This window comes from Somniosus microcephalus, unplaced genomic scaffold, assembly GCF_052327205.1.
Source record: "Somniosus microcephalus isolate GS21.2 unplaced genomic scaffold, FLI_Smic_1.0 unresolved_chr1, whole genome shotgun sequence".
Taxonomy (NCBI): domain Eukaryota; kingdom Metazoa; phylum Chordata; class Chondrichthyes; order Squaliformes; family Somniosidae; genus Somniosus; species Somniosus microcephalus.
The window spans coordinates 103,329,540-103,349,032 of NW_028225179.1; the positions used below are offsets into that span (position 1 = coordinate 103,329,540).

Sequence of the window (19,493 nt, forward strand, 5' to 3'; positions counted from 1 at the left end):
TTGTATTTTCCGGATCCATTCACGTCCCAGTAATGGTGGTCCTCCATCTTGTAATACATACAGATCTAGTTTCTGTGTTTCCTTACCGTTATATCTAACGGGCACCCTTATTTTTCCTTTGGGTAGACTTTTTGCCCCGTATACGTCTTCAAAATAATTTTTGTGTCTCTCAAGGGTATATGTGAGAATAGCCGCTCGTAGTCCCATCGGTTCATGACTGTTAGGGCTGATCCTGTGTCCAATTCCATCTTTACCTGGGCTCCTGCTATCATGAGAGTGACCCAAATGGTTCGGTGATCCTCCGTTGCGATCACGTTATGTAGCTTCAGACAACTCAATCCCCTGCTTTCGGAGTCGTTATCACTCTTTTGGTCTTCTGAACTACTGTCCGTCATCTTCTGTACCTTCTTGTACTTTTCTTTAATAGTTTTTTTATTGTTGGTTTTCTTTCCCGACCTGCAGACTCGTGCTATGTGTCCTACTTTCCCACACTGTCTGCACACTTTATCCTTAAACCAGCAATCCTTCTGGTCGTGGGTTGTTCTGCCGCAGCGATAGCACTTCTCTGCTCCATATGCCATTTCATTGGTGCTATATTCTTGCGGCCTCTGTTGTATTTCTGCAGCGCCCCGTGCTGCTGCTTCATTGGATACCGCAACGCTGAAAGCCTTTTCCAGCGTAAGGTCCTTTTCTGATAGGAGTCGTTTCTGGGTTCCTTCACTCTGGAGCCCACAGACAAACTTATCCCTTAAGGTATCTGCCAGTCCTGCTCCAAACTGGCAGTGTTTCGATAATTTGTGCATTTCCGTTAGATAATCAGCATTACTTTCGTCTTTATGCTGGTTTCTTTTATGGAACTTGAATCTTTCTGCTATCAGCAGCGGTGTAGGGTTTAGATGTTCCTGTAATATAGTTACAATATCTTCAAAACTTTTCTCCATTGGTTTAGTTGGGGTTATTAAATTCCGTAATAGACCGTACGTCCACGCGCCCATTAGATTCAACAATACCGACGCCTTCTTTTCATCGGACACCTCATTTGCCTTGCAGTACACCTCTATCCGTTCAACATATGTAGCCCAATCTTTGACTTCATTGTCGAAGGCGGTGATACTGCCACTCTTCGGCATCTTGGGTGTGGTTTAAAATGGTGTCTCCCAATGGTTTAAAATGGCGCCTCCCGCGCTTTTCCTTCTTCTCCCGCTGCTGCCAATGCCGCTCCCGGTGGTTCTTGTGGTAATGGTGGTGCCCTGTGGATTTCGCTCGCTTCTCCTACGCTGCTGCCAACGCCACTCTTGGCGGTCCTCATGGCAAATGGTGGCACCTCGCGGTTTTCTGCGCATCTCTCTCTCTTTCTCTCTTCGACGCTGCCCGGCTCCTGAACACCGGCTGCGCCCTGTGCGCTCCACCCTCTCTCTCTCTCTCCCCGTCGCCGCTGCTCGGCCCTTTTACTGTGCCGCTCGGTCGAGCTCTAGCCCGCCGCAGTCCGGGAAGGTTCAGCGCACTACCTGTTACCAGCCCGATTTGCTGGACCACCTCGACTGGAAAACCAAGCCTGGCTCTCGACAGTCTCCCCCGCGATTCTCAAATCTCCGCTGGATCACTGGGCGGTTGCCCGTCGTCGACGCCCGTTTCTCTGGCTTCGACCTCCAAGACGCTGATCTTCAGGAACGAATCCCCGTGAGGTGGTGCAGAACTGCAGGTAGGTTCGAACCTGCTCGTCGCCACTGTTGTGTCCGTGTATAAATAAGACACGGACTGCAGGAGAACGGTGCAACAGGTGTTTACTGAACTTAGGGTACACTGGAACTAACTGTACAGATTACTACTCAGTGTTATATACAGGTGTGGTCACTGCTGGTACTGCAGTATACAGGGGCTGTAAAAGATAATTCCTCTCTTAAAGGTACATACATTACAATTTTATTTAAATATTGCAATGAAACTGATTCCCATCTCTCCACTCCCTCTATCCCACACTCCACACCACTCCCTCCAGGGTGAGAGTTGGGGAACATCCCCTCCCCATGTCCCCTTACCTTGTACCGTCTCACTGCATCCCGGACCGGCAGGAACCTGTGGTTTGAATGTGCGGGAGAATCTACACAACTGGCACAGGTCAGAGTCTCATCCTCCTCACACAACAGCACCAGCTTCTCCTCGTGTTCCTCACTGTGAGACCACTCCTTCTCCGTGTCCCGGTTCAGCTTCTCACCATGTTCCTCGCAGTGAGACCGCTCCTTCTCCGTGTCCCGGTTCAGCTTCTCACCGTGTTCCTCACAGTGAGACCGCTCCTTCTCCGTGTCCTGGTTCAGCTTCTCCTCGTGTTCCTCACAGCGAGGCCGCTCCTTCTCCGTGTCCCGGTTCAGCTTCTCACCGTGTTCCTCACAGTGAGACCGCTCCTTCTCCGTGTCCTGGTTCAGCTTCTCCTCGTGTTCCTCACAGTGAGACCGCTCCTTCTCCGTGTCCCGGTTCAGCTTCTCACCGTGTTCCTCACAGTGAGACCGGCCCTTCTTCGTGTCCCGGTTCAGCTTCTCCTCATGTTCCTCACAGTGAGACCAGCCCTTCTCCGTGTCCCGGTTCAGCTTCTCACCATGTCCCTCACAGTGAGACCGCTCCTTCTCCGTGTCCCGGTTCAGCTTCTCCTCGTGTTCCTCACAGTGAGACCGGCCCTTCGCTGTGTCCTGGTTCAGCTTCTCACCATGTTCCTCACAGTGAGACCGGCCCATCTCCGTGTCCCGGTTCAGCTTCTCACCTTGTTCCTCACAGTGAGACCAGCCCTTCACCGTGTCCTGGTTCAGCTTCTCACCATGTTCCTCACAGTGAGACCAGCCCTTCTCCGTGTCCCGGTTCAGCTTCTCCTCGTGTTCCTCACAGTGAGACCGTTCCTTCTCCGTGTCCCAGTTCAGCTTCTCACCGTGTTCCTCACAGTGAGACCGGCCCTTCTCCGTGTCCCGGTTCAGCTTCTCACCGTGTTCCTCACAGTGAGACCGACCCTTCTCCAGCTTCAGGTTCAGCTCCAGCTGCCGCGCTTTCTTGGAGAGATTGGCCAACACCCTGTTACTGGTGTAGCTTCTCCCGAGAAGAACCACCCGACATTCCGGGCAGGACACGGACTGCCCCTGGTTTTCCCAACACTTCTGGATACAGGATTTACAGAAGTTGTGCTCACAGTTCAGTCGCACCGGCTCCACAAACAGAGACAGGCAGACGGAGCAGGTTAAATCCTCGGTCAGGGTGAAGACCTGTTTACTGACGGCCATCTCAGTTGTTGCTCCTGATTCTGTCGCTCACTTTACTTTCAGTTTCATTTCTCCCAGTTTATTGTGAAACTCACTTCACAATCTGTCCTCTTAAAGGGACACTGTCATCAGGCAAACTTGTCTGGCAAATCTTTATTTCTTTGAATGTCAAACATATAAAACACAAAGGCACCAACATTCTTGGGCCTGGGGGCGTGGATTGAGGTTACAAGTCTGGGTGAGGGCTGGAATTTGGGATGAGAGCCCTTCCATGGTGATATCCCTCAAAGACTAGCGGAATGACATCTCCACCCCTCCCCTGCCAGAAATCCCACCAGTTCCACCTTTACTGCGGCCCGGAGAAAGTACACCTGCAGGAAGTGGGCAGACATCCTGGCGAATTGTATGTTTGACATCCTGGAGAGTTAAGAGTTAATAATCAAACTTCCTTGTATCTTGGAACAGCCGGTATTCCAAGATAGACAGATACAAGCCTGGCTTATCTTGTGCTTTTAATGTCTGAGTGTTATCTACGAGAAATGCTTGTGCAAGGAAATAAGTGACGGGAACGACATTAACCATGAGTGATTAAAGTATAACTTTAGTGTCTAGTGTAATAAACATAGGCAGTGGGTCCATTAACCATAGTATAGAAAGATCACCTGTGCTGTACATGAAATAATCTGCTCCGTATCCTCCATCACCAAATGTCTCGTGCTTATTCGAAGCGTGTCATTGTGAACCATAGAAGGAAGGAGGTTGACTAACAGGTGATCATTATCAGAAGCGGGTGTACATTTAAAAATTCATTCTCGGGATGTGAGCGACACTGGCAAGGCTGGCATTTATTGCCCATTGCTAGTTGTCATTGAGAATGTGGTGGTGAGCCGCCTTCTTGAACCACTGCAGTCCGTGTGGTAAAGGTGCTCCCACATTGCGGTTAGGTCGGGAGTTCCAGGATTTTGACCCAGCGACGATGAAGGATCGGCGATGTATGTCCAAGTCGGGATGGTGCGTGATTGGGAGGGGAACTCGGAGGTGATGGTGTTCCCATTCACCTGCTGGTCCTGTCCTTCTTGGTGGTGGAGGTCGCGGGTTTGGGAGGTGCTGTGAAAGAAGCCTTGGCGAGTTGCTGCGGTGCATCCTGTGGATAGTACACACTGCAGCCACGGTGGTGGAGGTCGCGGGTTTCGGAGGTGCTGTGAAAGAAGCCTTGGCGAGTTGCTGCAGTGCATCCTGTGGATAGTACACACTGCAGCCACGGTGGTGGAGGGAGTGGATGTTTGAGGTGGTGGATGGGCAGCGATCAAGATGGACTAAGATGGAGTTGGGGATCTAATGCTGGTTCCTGAATGGCAATCAGTGGCAGAGCCGTTAGAAAAGGACCACAGATGACATCCCAGAAATGTTTTAAGTTAAATCATTCAGCTGAAATGGGTAGCCTCCGCCCCCCCCTCCCGCCCTCCTCTCTGCCCCCACCCCAACCTCGACCCATGAAGGGGAAGAAAGATGCTGGTCCGACATGTCTGGCCCACTACTAGCGGACAACAGTGGCACGGGCACCCACTCCTCTTCTGATGATGACCAAGTTCCCGGGATTTGGGATCGAGCAAGTCCCACCCTGAAATACTTCAGGCAAAGGGGGTGGAGCCTGAGGTATATTGGCCCCAAATTGGGGGAATGTTCCCAGTTTTAACTGGAAGAAATTGCGTGTCATCCGGGACTGGATGTGGGACAAGCAGTCTGACAGTACAGAGATGGTGGAGGGGCGGAGGGAGTTGGTGCTGAGGTAGAGCTGGGTGTCATCAGCGTACATGTGGAACCTGACTCCTTGTCTGCGGATGATGTGTCGTCGAGGGGCAGCATGTAGATGAGGAAGACGACAGGCCGAGTAGGGAACTCCTGAGGTAATGGTGAGGGCCAGTAGTGAAGCCATTGCAGGAGGCTCTCTCACCAGGACTGTACAGGTAAGAATGGAACCAAATGAGGGCCGTCCCGCTGAGATGGACAGTGAGGAGAAGTGTTGAAGAAGGATGGTGTGCTTGACCATGTCAAAGGCTACAGAGAGGTCAAGGAGGGATAATGTACTATGGTCACAGCGACCGAGGATGTCATTGTGACTGTTATGGGATGTCTCGGATCTGTGGCAGGGGTGGAAACCAGATTGGAGAGGTTCAAACAAGGAGTTGTGGGAAAGATGGGCACGGATTCGGGAAATGACAATATGTTCAAGGACTTTGGAGAGGAAAAGGAAGTTGGAGTGGGTCTCTGAGGATGAAAGGTGCTGTCGCTGATATTTGAATTCCATGAGGAGTTAACGGAGACCTGTGGAATATGAGGATAACTCCCCCTCACCCAGCATTGTTCCATCAGATTCCCCAGGGATTTCGGGCAAGGAATCTCATTTTAAAAGTTATCCCACTGCCCTGATGGTGACCGGTCCCAGTGTCCCTGGTGTCCACAGGAGAGTGGTGCTTTCAGGAGAAGAATGGAGAGAAGTGGGGGCGGGGAGAGAGACAGACTGTGCTGGTCGGAAACTGCCCGGGAGCTGATTCTTTGCAAAATGGTTCTTGTGGTGTGATGATGTGCAGTTGTGTCCCAACACCTTATACTAGTGGACTTGGTCTGGGGACAGCAGTGCCCGGCCCTCTCTCCAACCCTCACTCCGCCCCCCCACCCTCACTTCACCCTGTAGTAAATGATCTTGTATCTGCTAAAAACGAACTTCTTTCATAAGAGTACAATGAACCTTTGTGCTTCTTTAGCCTCCAAATTCTGCTGAAAAGGGTCATGTGTGTGTGAGTGTGTGTGTGTATAAAACAGTATTGAATCTGACGTTCAGCTACTGGTTGGGTGTATTTGTACTTCTATTTGCAGCTGTGAATTCTGTTGCCTGTTTTTGTGGGGTGGGCAGGTTAGATTTCTATGATTTTTATGCCTACAGGATGACATAGGCTTAGAAATCAGACAGGGGGATTGTGATATATTTGAACAAATTAGCATTGAGAGGGAGGAGGTACTAGTGGTTTTAGTGGGCTTAAAAGTGGATAAATCCCCACGCCCAGATGAGATGTGTCCCAAGCTGCTGTGTGAGGCAAGGGAGGAGATTGCAGGGGCTCTGACACAAATTTTCAGAACCTCTCTGGCCACAGGGGAGGTGCCAGAGGACTGGAGGACAGCTAACGTACTACCATTATTCAAGAAAGGTAGTAGGGATAAACCAGGGAATTACAGGCTAGTAAGCCTAACATCAGTGTTGGGAAATTATTGGAAAAAATTCTGAGGGACAGAATTAGTCTCCACTTGGAGAGGCAAGGATTAATCAAGGATAGTCAGCATGGCTTTGTCAGGTGGAGATCATGTCTTACCAATTTGATTGAATTTTTTGAGGGGGTGACTATGTGTGTGGATGAGGGTAGTGTAGTTCATGTAGCCTACATGGACTTCAGTAAGGCTTCTGACAAAGTCCCGCATGGGAGACTGGTCAAGAAGGTAAGAGCCCATGGGATCCAGGGCAATTTGGCACATTGGATCCAAAATTGGCTTAGTGCAGGAGGCAGAGGGTGATGGTCGAAGGTTGTTTTTGTGGCTGGAAGCCTGTTTCCAGTGGTGTACCGCAGGGATCGGTGCTCGGTCCCTTGCTGTTTGTAGTGTACATTATTGATTTAGATATGAATGTAGGAGGTATGATCAGTATGTTCGCAGATGACTAGTGCTGTGGGGGAGGGTTTAAACTAAAATGGCAGTGGATTGGAATCCTGTGCAGGGAGACAGAGGAAAGGGAAACAAGGATAGAAGCAAAAGACAGGAACGAGAAAAGCAAAACTGGCAGTCAGAGAAATCAAGGATTTAAATCAAACATGGCCACAGTAAATAATAATTCTAAAAGGTCTAAGTGTGTTAAAAAAACAAGCTTGAAGGTTTTGTGTCTTAATGCGAGGAGCATTCATAATAAGGTGGATGAATTAGCTGTGCAAATAGAGGTAAACAGATATGATATGATTGGGATTACGGAAACATGGCTGCAGGGTGACCAAGGCTGGGAACTCAACATCCAGGGGTATTCAATATTCAGGAAAGGCAGGCAAAAAGGAAAAGGAGGTGGGGTAGCATTGCTGGTTAAAGAGGAGATTAACACAATTGTGAGGAAGGATATTAGCTCTGATGATGTGGAATCTGTATGGGTAGAGCTGAGAAATATAAAGGGGCAGAAAATGTTAGTAGGAGTTGTATACAGACCCCAAACAGTAATGCGGAGGTTGGGGATGGCATTAAACGGGAAATTAGAGAAGCGTGCAATAAGGACACTGCAGTTATCATGGGTGACTTTAATCTACATATAGATTGGGCTAACCAAATTAGTAACAATACTGTGGAGGAGGAATTGCTGGAGTGTATACAGGATGGTTTCCTGAACCAATATGTCGAGGAACCAACTAGAGATCAGGCCATCTTAGACTGGGTATTATGTAATGAGAAAGGATTAATTAGCAATCTTGTTGTGCGAGGCCCCTTGGGGCGGAGCGATCATAATATGATAGTGTGGCGGTACTACCGAGTGTCCCTTACTTATATTATATATACATAATTCACTTTAACTTTACTATGTATGTATATAACTTACCTGTTTGGGCCGTTGCCCCTTTAACTTATCTGTTTGGGCCGTTGCCCCTTTAAGAACGCGATGTAACGCACTGACGTCACGTCACGCATCACGTGACTCACCTAAATGCGTCAGCCGCCGGCCCAGTTCGGCCGTCCGCTCCCTCGACGGTCACAACGGCCAGCCACAGTGCTGGGTGCCTCTCCCGCTCCCGCAACTTCGGCCGCAATGGCCAGCCTCAGTGCCGGGTGCCTCGCGCGCTCGCGACTTCGGCCGCAACGGCCAGCCTCAGTGCTGGGTAGACGCGACAACATCACGGCGCGAGTCACGTGACGCCCCAAGCGCAGGAAACGCGGACAACGTGATGACGTCATCACGCAATCCACAGGACTGCGGACTCAGTCCTCATGGCGTCCCCGCTGGGGAAAGCCTTACTCTACGGTTCTCCTGCAACCATCTCACTTACCTGCTGTATTTCGTCTGCTTCCTGCATTAAAGAACTTATTTATTGTTCTCCTGAAGCCGAACTCGATTATTTAGTAGGCATTCGTCCAATACCTGCTGAGGTCAACCCGAATACCTACAATTGGTGACCCCATATCCCTGACCGTTTTTCGTGGAAGAAGCGCGCAGCCTGAACCTCACCTACAATTGGTGACCCAACGACGTGAGTACGGGAGCTCATCAATTCCTACACTACAATTGGTGACCCCGTATCCATGAACGATTTTCACAGAAGCAACGCGCAGCCTGAACCTCGTCTTCACGGAAGACGACCGACGAACAACCGACGTACAACAGCCGATGAACACCAGTTCCTACATTGGCGACCCCGTCTATGAGAACGTATTCGCAAAGGAAGCACAGCCTGGAGGTGATCCCGTTTTTCACGGATGAAACGCAGCCGGACCCCGATTTTTGTGAACAATTTTCACAAAAGAAGCACGCCAGGGAAGCATCAGCTGTTTCGCTGTCGCTACCGCACTTCAGGGAGCAACAACCGCCCTCGTGCTTTATAAAGGTAGAAGCCCTGTTCGCTGAGAACATCGATGCGGTGCAGACCACGCACTTGCTTACGGTCTCCGTATTCGACATTTCTACCACCACACGGATCGTCCGCCTCCACGACATCTCCCAACTCAACAGCAAGTATACATCCCTCCAAGCGCGGGGTACAGCACGTTCGGGCCCACAAGATCGGAGCGCGCCCCGTGGGGATACCACGAGGACTCAACCCCGCGAACCACGAGGATGCACTCCTCGCGACCCACGAGGACCCATCCCTCGCGAACCACGAGGACCCATCGCTCGCGAACCACGAGGACCCATCCCTCGCGAACCACGAGGACCCATCCCTCGTGAAACACGAAGGTGCATTCCCCGCCGACGACGCACCAGCCAGTCAGCCTGCTGGTTGTGTTACCTACTGCACTTTTCAGCGAGAAAGAGAAGTGTGCCACCTTCTCAGCAGTTTTCCTCTACCGAAATCTACAACAACTAGAAGCGTTGCCATCCTCCAGGCAGTTTACCCCTACCAAAATCAACAACAACCCGGACCGTTGCCGCACTTTCTCCAGTTTTCCCCTCAACAAACGCAACCATCTACTGACGCTGCAAACATCGAGGATGGGTCCAACGGGCATCCCACAGCCACGATCAGCCACGTGAAAGTTGCTGTCCTCACCGATCACTGATCAACGCAGCAACTGTTCACTCTCTGTTGTGTTATCGTCGTAGCACTATGGCACGCGCCGTTCCGTGCGTTCCAGTCTCCTGAAGACTTTGCTCACCTGTCGGTGAGTTAACCAACCTCGCCCGTCAAGTCCTTCTGGATCGCCCGTTCGGTGTTCCTGCAGATTTCGTCAGAACAAGGACTTGTTCCAACATCAACAGAGCGATCGTCCACTTCCGCCCAACCTGCCCATCACTCTGCCAAGGCCTGCTGTTTCGCCCCGTCTCCACGGTCCTTCACCTGATGGATACATTTTATTCGCCACAACGCGCGTAAGGATCCGCTCACGACCAGCATCTTTAGACTTCGCCCGCCAAGTCGAGACAGCACGCCCGCCGAGACCACCAGCTCGTCAGACCATCTCATCTTTGGACTTTCGTTAAAGCGAATTCTGGGGGGGCGTATGTGGCAGTACTACCGAGTGTCCCTTACTTATCTATATATATAAATAAACGAGTCGTTCTGTCTGTCTGTCTATCTGTCTGTCTGTCCTTCTGTCTGTCTGTCCTCGGGTGTGCGTCTGTCCGGCTATGCGCTCGAAAGTTATAGAGCCTACCTACACGCGCGTTACCTCCAAAGAAAGCTTACGGTTCCGGGACAGTCGTAAGCGTATTTACTTTTTGGTCGGACGAAAATAGTTCGCGCCTTATGCAAAAAACCTTCAAAATTAAACTAATTATCTGCTACTTCGCATTGATTGACTGACGTCAAGGTTCGACCAATCCTGTGCCGTCACGATTGACCAATCCTACAGTACGGTCCCCTGATGGTTGGCCAATCGGTGTGTGTGTGTGTGGGCGGGACTAATCGTTTTCATCTCAGGGATGTGGCAGCCATTGTTTCACTGCTTCCAGCTCAAACTACTTTGATCATCCAGCTTTGAAAAAGTTAGTATCTCTTTTAAAAATAACATAAGATTTACCAAAAACGTTTTATAAGTACTTTCACTTTCACCTTTCAAGGTATTAAAAGGTAGAAATGTTGCCCGGCAGCAGATTGAGAGAGGGACACAGACAGGGCCCAAAAGCCTGGGACTCGATTTAAAATGTTGCCCGGCAGCAGATTCACAGAGGGACACAGAGAGGCCCCAAAGCCTGCGACTCGATTTAAACCGCCCGGCCCAAAACAGCCCTGGCAACGCCGGGCTCCCCCCAGCTAGTATTATATATAATTCACTTTAACTTTACTATGTATGTATATAACTTACCTGTTTGGGCCGTTGCCCCTTTAACTTACCTGTTTGGGCCGTTGCCCCTTTAAGAACATGACGTAACGCACTGACATCACGTCATGCATCACGTGACTCACCTAAACGCGTCGGCCGCTGGCCCAGTTCAGCCGTCCGCTCCCTCGATGGTTGCAATGGCCAGCCACAGTGCCGGGTGCCTCTCCCGCTCCCGCGACTTCGGCCGCAATGGCCAGCTTCAGTGCCGGGTGCCTCGCGCGCTTGCGACTTCGGCCGCAACGGCCAGCCTCAGTGCCAGGTAGACGTGACGCCGTCACGGCGCGAGTCACGTGACGCCCCAAGCGCGGGAAACGCGGACAACGTGATGACGTCGTGACGCGAACGTGATGACGTCATCACGTAATCCACAGGACTGCGGACTCAGTCCTCGTGGCGTCCCCGCTGGGGAAAGACCTACTCTACGGTTCTCCTGCAACCATCTCACTTACCTGCTGTATTTCGTCTGCTTCCTGCATTAAAGAACTTATTTATTGTTCTCCTGAAGTCGAACTCGATTATTTAGTAGGCATTCGTCCAATACCTGCTGAGGTCAACACGAATACCTACAATAGAATTCTTCATTAAGATGGAGAGTGAAGTGTTTGACTCAGAGACTAGGGTCCTGAAATTAAATAAAGGAAACTATGATGGTATGAGGCGCGAGTTGGGTAGGATGGATTGGGGAATGTTACTCAAAGGGTTGACGGTGGATAGGCAATGGCAAACATTTAAAGATCGCATGGATGAACTACAGAGGTTGTTCATCCCTGATTGGCATAAAAATAAAACAAAAAAGGTGACTCAACTGTGGCTAACAAGGGAAATTAGGGATAGCATAAGATCCAAGGAGAGGACATATAAATTGGCCAGAAAAAGCAGCAAACCTGAGGATTGGGAGCAGTTTAGGATTCAGCAAAGGAGGACAAAGGGATTAATTAAGAGGGGGAAAATAGAGTATGAGAGCAAGCTCGCAGGGAACATAAAAACTGACTGTAAAAGCTTCTATAGATACGTGAAGAGAAAAAGATTAAATACATACTTTGGTTCTGTCTTCACAAAGGAGGACAAAAATAACCTCCCAGGGATGTCGGGGAACATAGGATCTAATGAGAGGGAGGAATTGAATGAAAGCAGTATTTGTAGGGAAATGGTGTTAGGGAAATTGACGGGATTGAAGGCCGATAAATCCCCAGGGCCTGATAATCTACATTCTAGGCTACTTAAGGAAGTAGCCCTAGAAATAGTCGATGCATTGCTGGTCATCTTCCAAAATTCTATAGACTCTGGAACAGTTCCCATGGATTGGAGGGTAGCTAATGTAACCCCACTATTCAAAAAAGGTGATAGAGAGAAAACGGGAAATTATAGACCAGTAAGCCTGACATCGGTAGCGGGGAAAATGCTAGAGTGCATTATAAAAGATGTAATAGCAGAGCACTTGGAAAACAGTGACAGGATAGGACATAGTCAACATGGATTTACAAAAGGTAAATCGTGCTTGACTAATCTACTGGAATTTTTTGAGGATGTAACTGGTAGAATAGATAAGGGAGAACCAGTGGATGTGGTGTATTTGGACTTTCAGAAGGCTTTCGATAAGGTCCCGCATAAGAGGTTAGCATGTAAAGTTAAGGCACATGAGATTGGTGGCAAGGTACTGATTTGGGTAGAGAACTGGTTGGCAGACAGGAAGCAAAGTGTTGGAATAAACGGATCTTTTTCCGAGTGGCGGGCAGTGACTAGTGGGGTACCGCAGGGATCGGTCCTAGGACACCAGCTATTCACAATATATAATAAATGATCTAGACGAGGGAACTAGATGTAATATCTCCAAGTTTGCAGATGACACAAAGCTGGGTGGGCGTGTGTGATGTGAGGAGGATGCCGAGAAACTCCAGTATGATTTGGACAGGTTGGGTGATTGGGCAGATGCATGGCAGATGCAGTATAATGTGGATAAATGCGAGGTTATCCACTCTGGTGGCCAAAACAGGAAGGCAGATTATTATCTGAATGGCAATAGATTGGGAGAAGGAGTGCAACGAGACCTGTGTGTCCTTGTGCACCAGTCGCTGAAAGTAAGCATGCAGGTGCAGCAGACGGTTAAGTAGGCAAATGGTATGTTGGCCTTCGTAGTGAGACGGTTCGAGTACATGAACAAGGATGTCTTGCTGCAGTTGTACAGGGCCTTGGTGAGACCACACCTTGAGTATTGTGTGCAGTTTTGGTCACCTTATCTGAGGAAGGATGTTCTTGCCATGGAGGGAGTGCAGCGAAGATTCATCAGACTGATACCTGGAATGGCAGGAATGACGTATGAGGAGAGATTGGGCTGATTAGGCTTATACTCACTGGAGTTTAGAAGAATGAGAGGGGATCTCATTGAAACTTATAAAATTCTAACAGGACTAGACAGACTAGATGCAGGAAGGATGTTCCCGATGGCGGGGGAGTCCAGAACCAGGGGTCACAGTCTAATGATAAGGGGTAAGCCATTCAGGACAGAGATGAGGAGGAATTTCTTCACTCAGAGTGGTGAACCTGTGGAATTCTCTACCACAGAAGGCAGTTGAGGCCAATTCATTAAATATATTCAAGAAAGAGTTAGATATATTTCTTAAGGCTAAAGGGATCAAGGGATAGGGGGAAAAGGCAGGGATAGGGTACTGAGTTTGGATGATCAGCCATGATCTCACTGAATGGCGGAACTGGCTCGAGGGGCTGAATGGCCTACTCCTGCTCCTATCTTCTATGTTTCTATGACACAAAAATTGGTGAAGTAGTAAATAGCAAGGAGGGAAGCCTCAGGCTACAGGACGATATAGACGGGTTGGTCAGATGGTCAGAACAGTGGCAAATGGAATTTAACTCTGAAAAGTGTGAGATGATGCATTTTGGGAGGACTAACAAGGCAAGGGAATACACAATGTATGGTAGGACCCTAGGAAGGACAGAGGATCAGAGGGACCTTGGTGTGCATGTACATACATCCCTGGAGGCAGCAGGACAGGGAGATAAGATGGTTAAAAAGGCATGCTTGCCTTCATTAGCCGAGGCATAGAATATAAGAGCAGGGAGGTTATGATGGAGCTGTACAAAATGCTAGTTAGGTCACCGCTGGAATACTGTGTGCAGTTCTGGTCGCCACACGGAAGGATGTGATTGCTTTGCAGAGGGTGCAGAGGAGATTCACCAGGATGTTACCTGGGCTGGAGCGCTTCAGCTATGAAGAGAGACTGGATAGGCTGGGGTTGTTTTTCTTCGAGCAGAGAAGGCTGAGGGAGGGACCTGATTGAGGTGTACAAAATGATGAGGGGCACAGATAGGGTAGATAGAAAGGAACTTTTCCCCTTAGTAGAGGTGTCAATAACCAGGGGGCATAGTTTCAAGGTAAGGGGCAGGAGATTTAGATGGGATTTCAGGAAAATCTTTTTCACCCAGAGGGTGGTTGGAATCTGAAACTCACTGCCTGAAAGGGTGGTAGAGGCAGGAACCCTCACAACATTCAAGAAGTGTTTCGATGAGCACTTGAAACGCCACAGCATACAAGGCTACGGACCTAGTGCTGGAAAATGGGATTAGAATAGATAGGGCTTGATGGCTGGTGCAGACACGATGGGCCGAAGGGCCTCTTTCTGTGCTGTATAACTCTATGAGTCTATGATTCATGGAGTTACTTGCTTTGTGAAACTTTGGAGTTGCTCAAAGCTTCATTATCTGAACGGCAATAGATTGGGAGAAGGAGAGGTGCAACGAGACCTGAGTGTCCTTGTGCACCAGTGCGCCAGTCGCTGAAGGTAAGCATGCAGGTGCAGCAGGCAGTTAAGAAGGCAAATGCTATGTTGGCCTTCGTAGCGAGAGGGTTCGAGTACAGGAACAAGGATGTCTTGCTGCAGTTGTACAGGGCCTTGGTGAGACCACACCTTGAGTATTGTGTGCAGTTTTGGTCGCCTTATCTGAGGAAGGATGTTCTTGCCATGGAGGGAGTGCAGGGAAGATTCACCGACTGATACCTGTGATGGCAGGAATGACCTATGAGGAGAGATTGGGTCGATTGGGCTTATACTCGCTGGAGTTTAGAAGAATGAGAGGGGATCTCATTGAAACTTATAAAATTCTAACAGGACTAGACAGACTTGATGCAGGAAGGATGTTCCCAATGGCGGGGGAGTCCAGAACCAGGGGTCACCGTCTAAAGATAAGGGGTAAGCCATTTAGGACTGAGATACGGAGGAATTTCTTCACCCAGAGAGTGGTGAACCTGTGGAATTATTTACCACAAAAGGCAGTTGAGGCCAATTCTTTAAATATATTCAAGGAGTTAGATATATTTCTTAAGTCTAAAGGGATCGAGGGATATGGGGAGAAGGCAGGGACAGGGTACTGAGTTTGGATGATCAGCCATGATCTCATTGAATGGCAGAGCAGGCTTGAGGGGCCGAATGGCCTATTCCTGCTCCTATCTTCTATGTTTCTATGTTTCGGGGAGAAAGGTCTTTTTGTTTGGGGAGATGGCAGATGTTAAGGAGTTGCAGGTTCAAATCGATTGGGTGTGAGTGGGGGGCGGAGCGTGGACTGGGCATTAGCCATTCGATCTCTACAGTGTACTAGTCAGTCTTATACTGAGGAACAGTCGACCCCGTGTTTGCACTTTGATAGCTGTGGTGCCTCCTAGTTACTCATTTTAAAGACACTGAGCTTTGACAGCACTCTGGATGTGACTGTGTGCCCACGTTGGTATCTGCTGTAGAGTTTTGGATTGGTGAGTAGAACGGCCGGCAGCCATGCAGGTTTGAGTATGTTTGGGCTGGAAGGGCTCCTGCTCCTGTTCTCAGTCCCAGTCTGAACTCACCAAATATCAAGAGCCTCAAAGTCCGGAGTGAAAAAATACCATTTGACTCATCAAGCCTGTCCATCCAACGTCAGGATATGATTATTCTATCATGGGTATGAGGGAGAAAGGAATAGAAGACTATGCTGATGGGGCGAGATGAGGAGGGGTGCGAGGAGCCTCCTGTGGAGCATAAACTCCGGCATGGACCAGTTGGGCCGAATGGCCTGTTTCTGTGCTGTAGTTCTATGTAAATCGCATAAATTGGTTCAAAAATGTGGATTAAAAACCATGGAGTGTGAAAATGTTCTGAGATGCAGCAAATTGCGCCACTTCTATATAAATGTGTCAATGTGGGGGGCAAACATTGCCCTGTGTTTGGGGGGAAGTGGACCCAGCCTCGGCGCTGTGACGCTACTGGCCCCGCCCACTCCCGGGCCCAATGACTCTACAGGCCCCGCCCACTGCAGGCTCTGTGACGCAATAGGCCCCGCCCACTGCAGGCCTGATGAAATTCGAGGCCCCGCCCTCTGCAGGCCCTGTGACGCTAGAGGCCCCGCGCACTCCAGGACCTGCCAATCAACGGCTGCCACGTGATTCACCGCCATCTTGGTGAAGGATCCGGGGGAAAGATGGTGACCGGGAGGCGGTGCGCGGCTCCGGGGCGGGGCTTCTCCTCCTTTCAAAGGGCGGCGCGGGGTGAGAGCCGTAGCCGCAGGCGCAGGCGCAGCCACAGCTGAGGCGGGACTGGGGGAGGGGCGAGGATTTCACCCCCAAAGCCCGGTGTGAGAGAGCGGGGAAAATGTCTGGTCACAAGGGGGAGGGGCAGGCCAACAACAACAACTACTTGTATTTCTCGAGCGCTTTTAAACGAGTAAAGCATCCATTGTGTTTCACAGGAGCGAATATCAGACAGAATCTGACACCGAGCCACAGAAGGAGATATTAGGACAGGAGGCCGGTTTTGAGGAGAGAGGTGAAGAGGTTTAGGGAGGGAATTCCAGAGCTTGGGCCCAGGTAGCTGAATGCACGGCCGCCAATGGTGGAGCGATTAAAATCGAGGAGCAGAGAGATCTCGGAGGGTTGTGGTGCTGGAGGAGATTACAGAGATAGGGAGGGGCGAGGCCATGGAGGGATTTGCAAACAAGGATGAGAATTTTAAAATTGAGGCGTTGCTGGACCGGGAGCCAATGTAGGTCAGTGAACACAGGGATGATGGGTAAACGGGTGGGAGTTAGGACACTGGCAGCAGAGCTTCGGATGAGCTTGAGTTTACAGAAGCTGGTAGATGGGAGGCCGGCCAGGAGAGTGTTGGAATAGTCAAGTCTAGAGGTAACAAAGGCATGGATCAGGGTTTCAGCAGCAGTTGAGTTCAGGCAGGGGCGAAACCGGGCGATATTACGGAGGTAAAAGTAGGCGGTCTTGGTGATGGAGTGGATATGTGGTCAGAAGCTCATCTTTGGGTCAAATATGATACCAAGCCTGCAAATGCTCTGGTTCAGCCTCGGACACTGACCAAGGAGATGGGTAGTGTCGGTAGCTAGTTTGTGGCAGGGACTGAAGTCCATGGCTTCGGTCTTCCCAATATTTACTTGCAGGAAATTTCTGCTTATCCAGGACTGGATGTCGGACAAGCAGCATAACAAATTTAGAGACAATGGAGGGGTCGAGAGAACTAGAGCTTGGTGTTATCAGTGTACTTATGGAACCCTACGTGTTTTCAGATGATGTCACTGAGGGGCAGCATGTCGATGAGAAATAGGAGAGGGCCAAGGATAGATCCCTACGCGACTCCAGAGGTAACAGTGTGGGAGCGCAAAGAGAAACTGTTAGAAACATAGAAGATAGGAGCAAGAGTAGGCCATTCGGCCCCTCGAGCCTGCTCCGCCATTCAATGAGATCATGGCTGATCATCCAAATTCAGTACCCTGTCCCTGCCTTCTCTCCATATCCCTTGATCCCTTTAGCCTTAAGAAATCTATCCAACTCCTTCTTGAATATATTTAATGAATTGGCCTCTACTGCCTTCTGTGGTAGAGAATTCCACAGGTTCACCACTCTCTGGGTGAAGAAATTCTTCCTCATCTCTGGCCTAAATAGCTTACCCCTTACCTTAGACTGTGACCCCTGGTTCTGGACTCCCCGACCATCAGGAACATCCTACCAACATCTAGTCTGTCTAGTCCGGTTAGAATTTGATAAGTTTCAATGAGATCCCCTCTCATTCTTCTAAACTCCAGCGAGTACAAGCCCAATCGACCCAATCTCTCCTCATACGTCATTCCTGCCATCCCAGGTATCGGCCTGGTGAATCTTCGCTGCACTCCTTCCATGGCAAGAACATCCTCAGATAAGGCGACCAAAACTGCACACAATACTCAGGGTGTGGTTTCACCAAGGCCCTGTACAACTGCAGCAAGACATCCTTGTTCCTGTACTCAAACCCCCTCGCTACGAAGGCCAACATACCATTTGCCTTCTTAACCGCCTGCTGCACCTGCATGCTTACTTTCAGTGACTGGTGCACAAGGACGCCCAGGTCTCGTTGCACTTCCCCTTCTCCCAATCTATTGCCATTTAGATAATAATCTGCCTTCCCGTTTTTGACACCAAAGTGGATAACCTCGCATTTATCCACGTTATATTGCATCTGCCATGCTTCTGCCCAATCACCCAACCTGTCCAAATCATACTGGAGTTTCTCGGCATCCTCTTCACAGCACACACGCCCACCCAGCTTTGTGTCGTCTGCAAACTTGGAGATATTACATCTAGTTCCCTCGTCCAGATCATTAATATACATTGTGAATAGCTGGGGTCCAAGGACCGATCTCTACGGTACCCCACTAGTCACTGCCTGCCACTCGGAAAAAGAGCCGTTTATTCCAACTCTTTGGTTTCTGTCTGCCAACCAGTTCTCTATCCAAGTCAATACCTTGCCCCCAATCCCATGTGCCTTAATTTTACACGCTAATCTCTTATGCGGGACCTTATCGAAAGCCTTTTGAAAATCCAAATACACCACATCCACTGGTTCTCCCTTATCTATTTTACCAGTTACATCCTCAAAAAATTCCAGTAGATTAGTCAAGCACAATTTACCTTTTGTAAAGCCATGTTGACTTTGTCCGATCCGGTCACTTTTTTCCAAGTGCTCTGCTATTACATCCTTTATAATGGACTCTAGCATTTTCCCCACTACCGATGTCAGGCTTACCAGTCTGTAATTCCCCGGTTTCTCTCTACCACCCTTTTTGAACAGTGGGGTAACATTAGCTACCCGCCAATCCATGCGTACTGTTCCAGAGTCTATCGAATTTTGGAAGATAACCAGCAATGCATCTACTATTTCTAGGGCCACTTCCTTAAGTACCCTAGGATGTAGATTATCAGGCCCTGGGGATTTATCGGCCCTCAATCCCATCAATTTCCCTAACACCATTTCCCAACAAATACTGATTTCTATCAGTTCCTCCCTTTCATTAGACCCTATGTTCCCCGACATCTTTGGGAGGTTATTTCGGTCCTCCTTTGTGAAGACAGAACCAAAGTATGTATTTAATTGGTCTGCCATTTCTTTGTTCCCCATTATAAATTCCCGATTCTGACTGCAAGGGACCTACGCTTGACTTCACCAATCTTTTTCTCTTCACATATCTATAAAAGCTTTTACAGTCAGTTTTTATGTTCCCTGCAAGCTTACTCTCATACTCTATTTTCCCCCTCTTAATTAATCCCTTTGTCCTCCTTTGTTGGATCCTAAAATGCTCCCAATCCTCAGGTTTACTGCTTTTTCTGGCCAATTTATGTCCTCTCCTTGGATCTTATGCTATCCCTAATTTCCCTTGTTAGCCACGGTT

At 49.3% G+C, this 19,493-nt stretch overlaps 1 pseudogene across 1 annotated transcript in view; it reads right to left on the reverse strand.

Moving 5' to 3' along the window:
- The window catches only part of LOC147095673 (zinc-binding protein A33-like), a 35,375-nt pseudogene extending 32,064 nt beyond the window's left edge, over positions 1 to 3,311 (reverse strand). The window contains exons 1-2 of the transcript XR_015074813.1: positions 2,917 to 3,311; positions 2,040 to 2,160 (exon numbers count right to left, since the gene is read on the reverse strand). The product of XR_015074813.1 is annotated as a zinc-binding protein A33-like (transcript). The remainder of the gene's footprint in view (positions 1 to 2,039; positions 2,161 to 2,916) is intronic.
- Between the last annotated feature and the right edge of the window lie 16,182 nt (positions 3,312 to 19,493).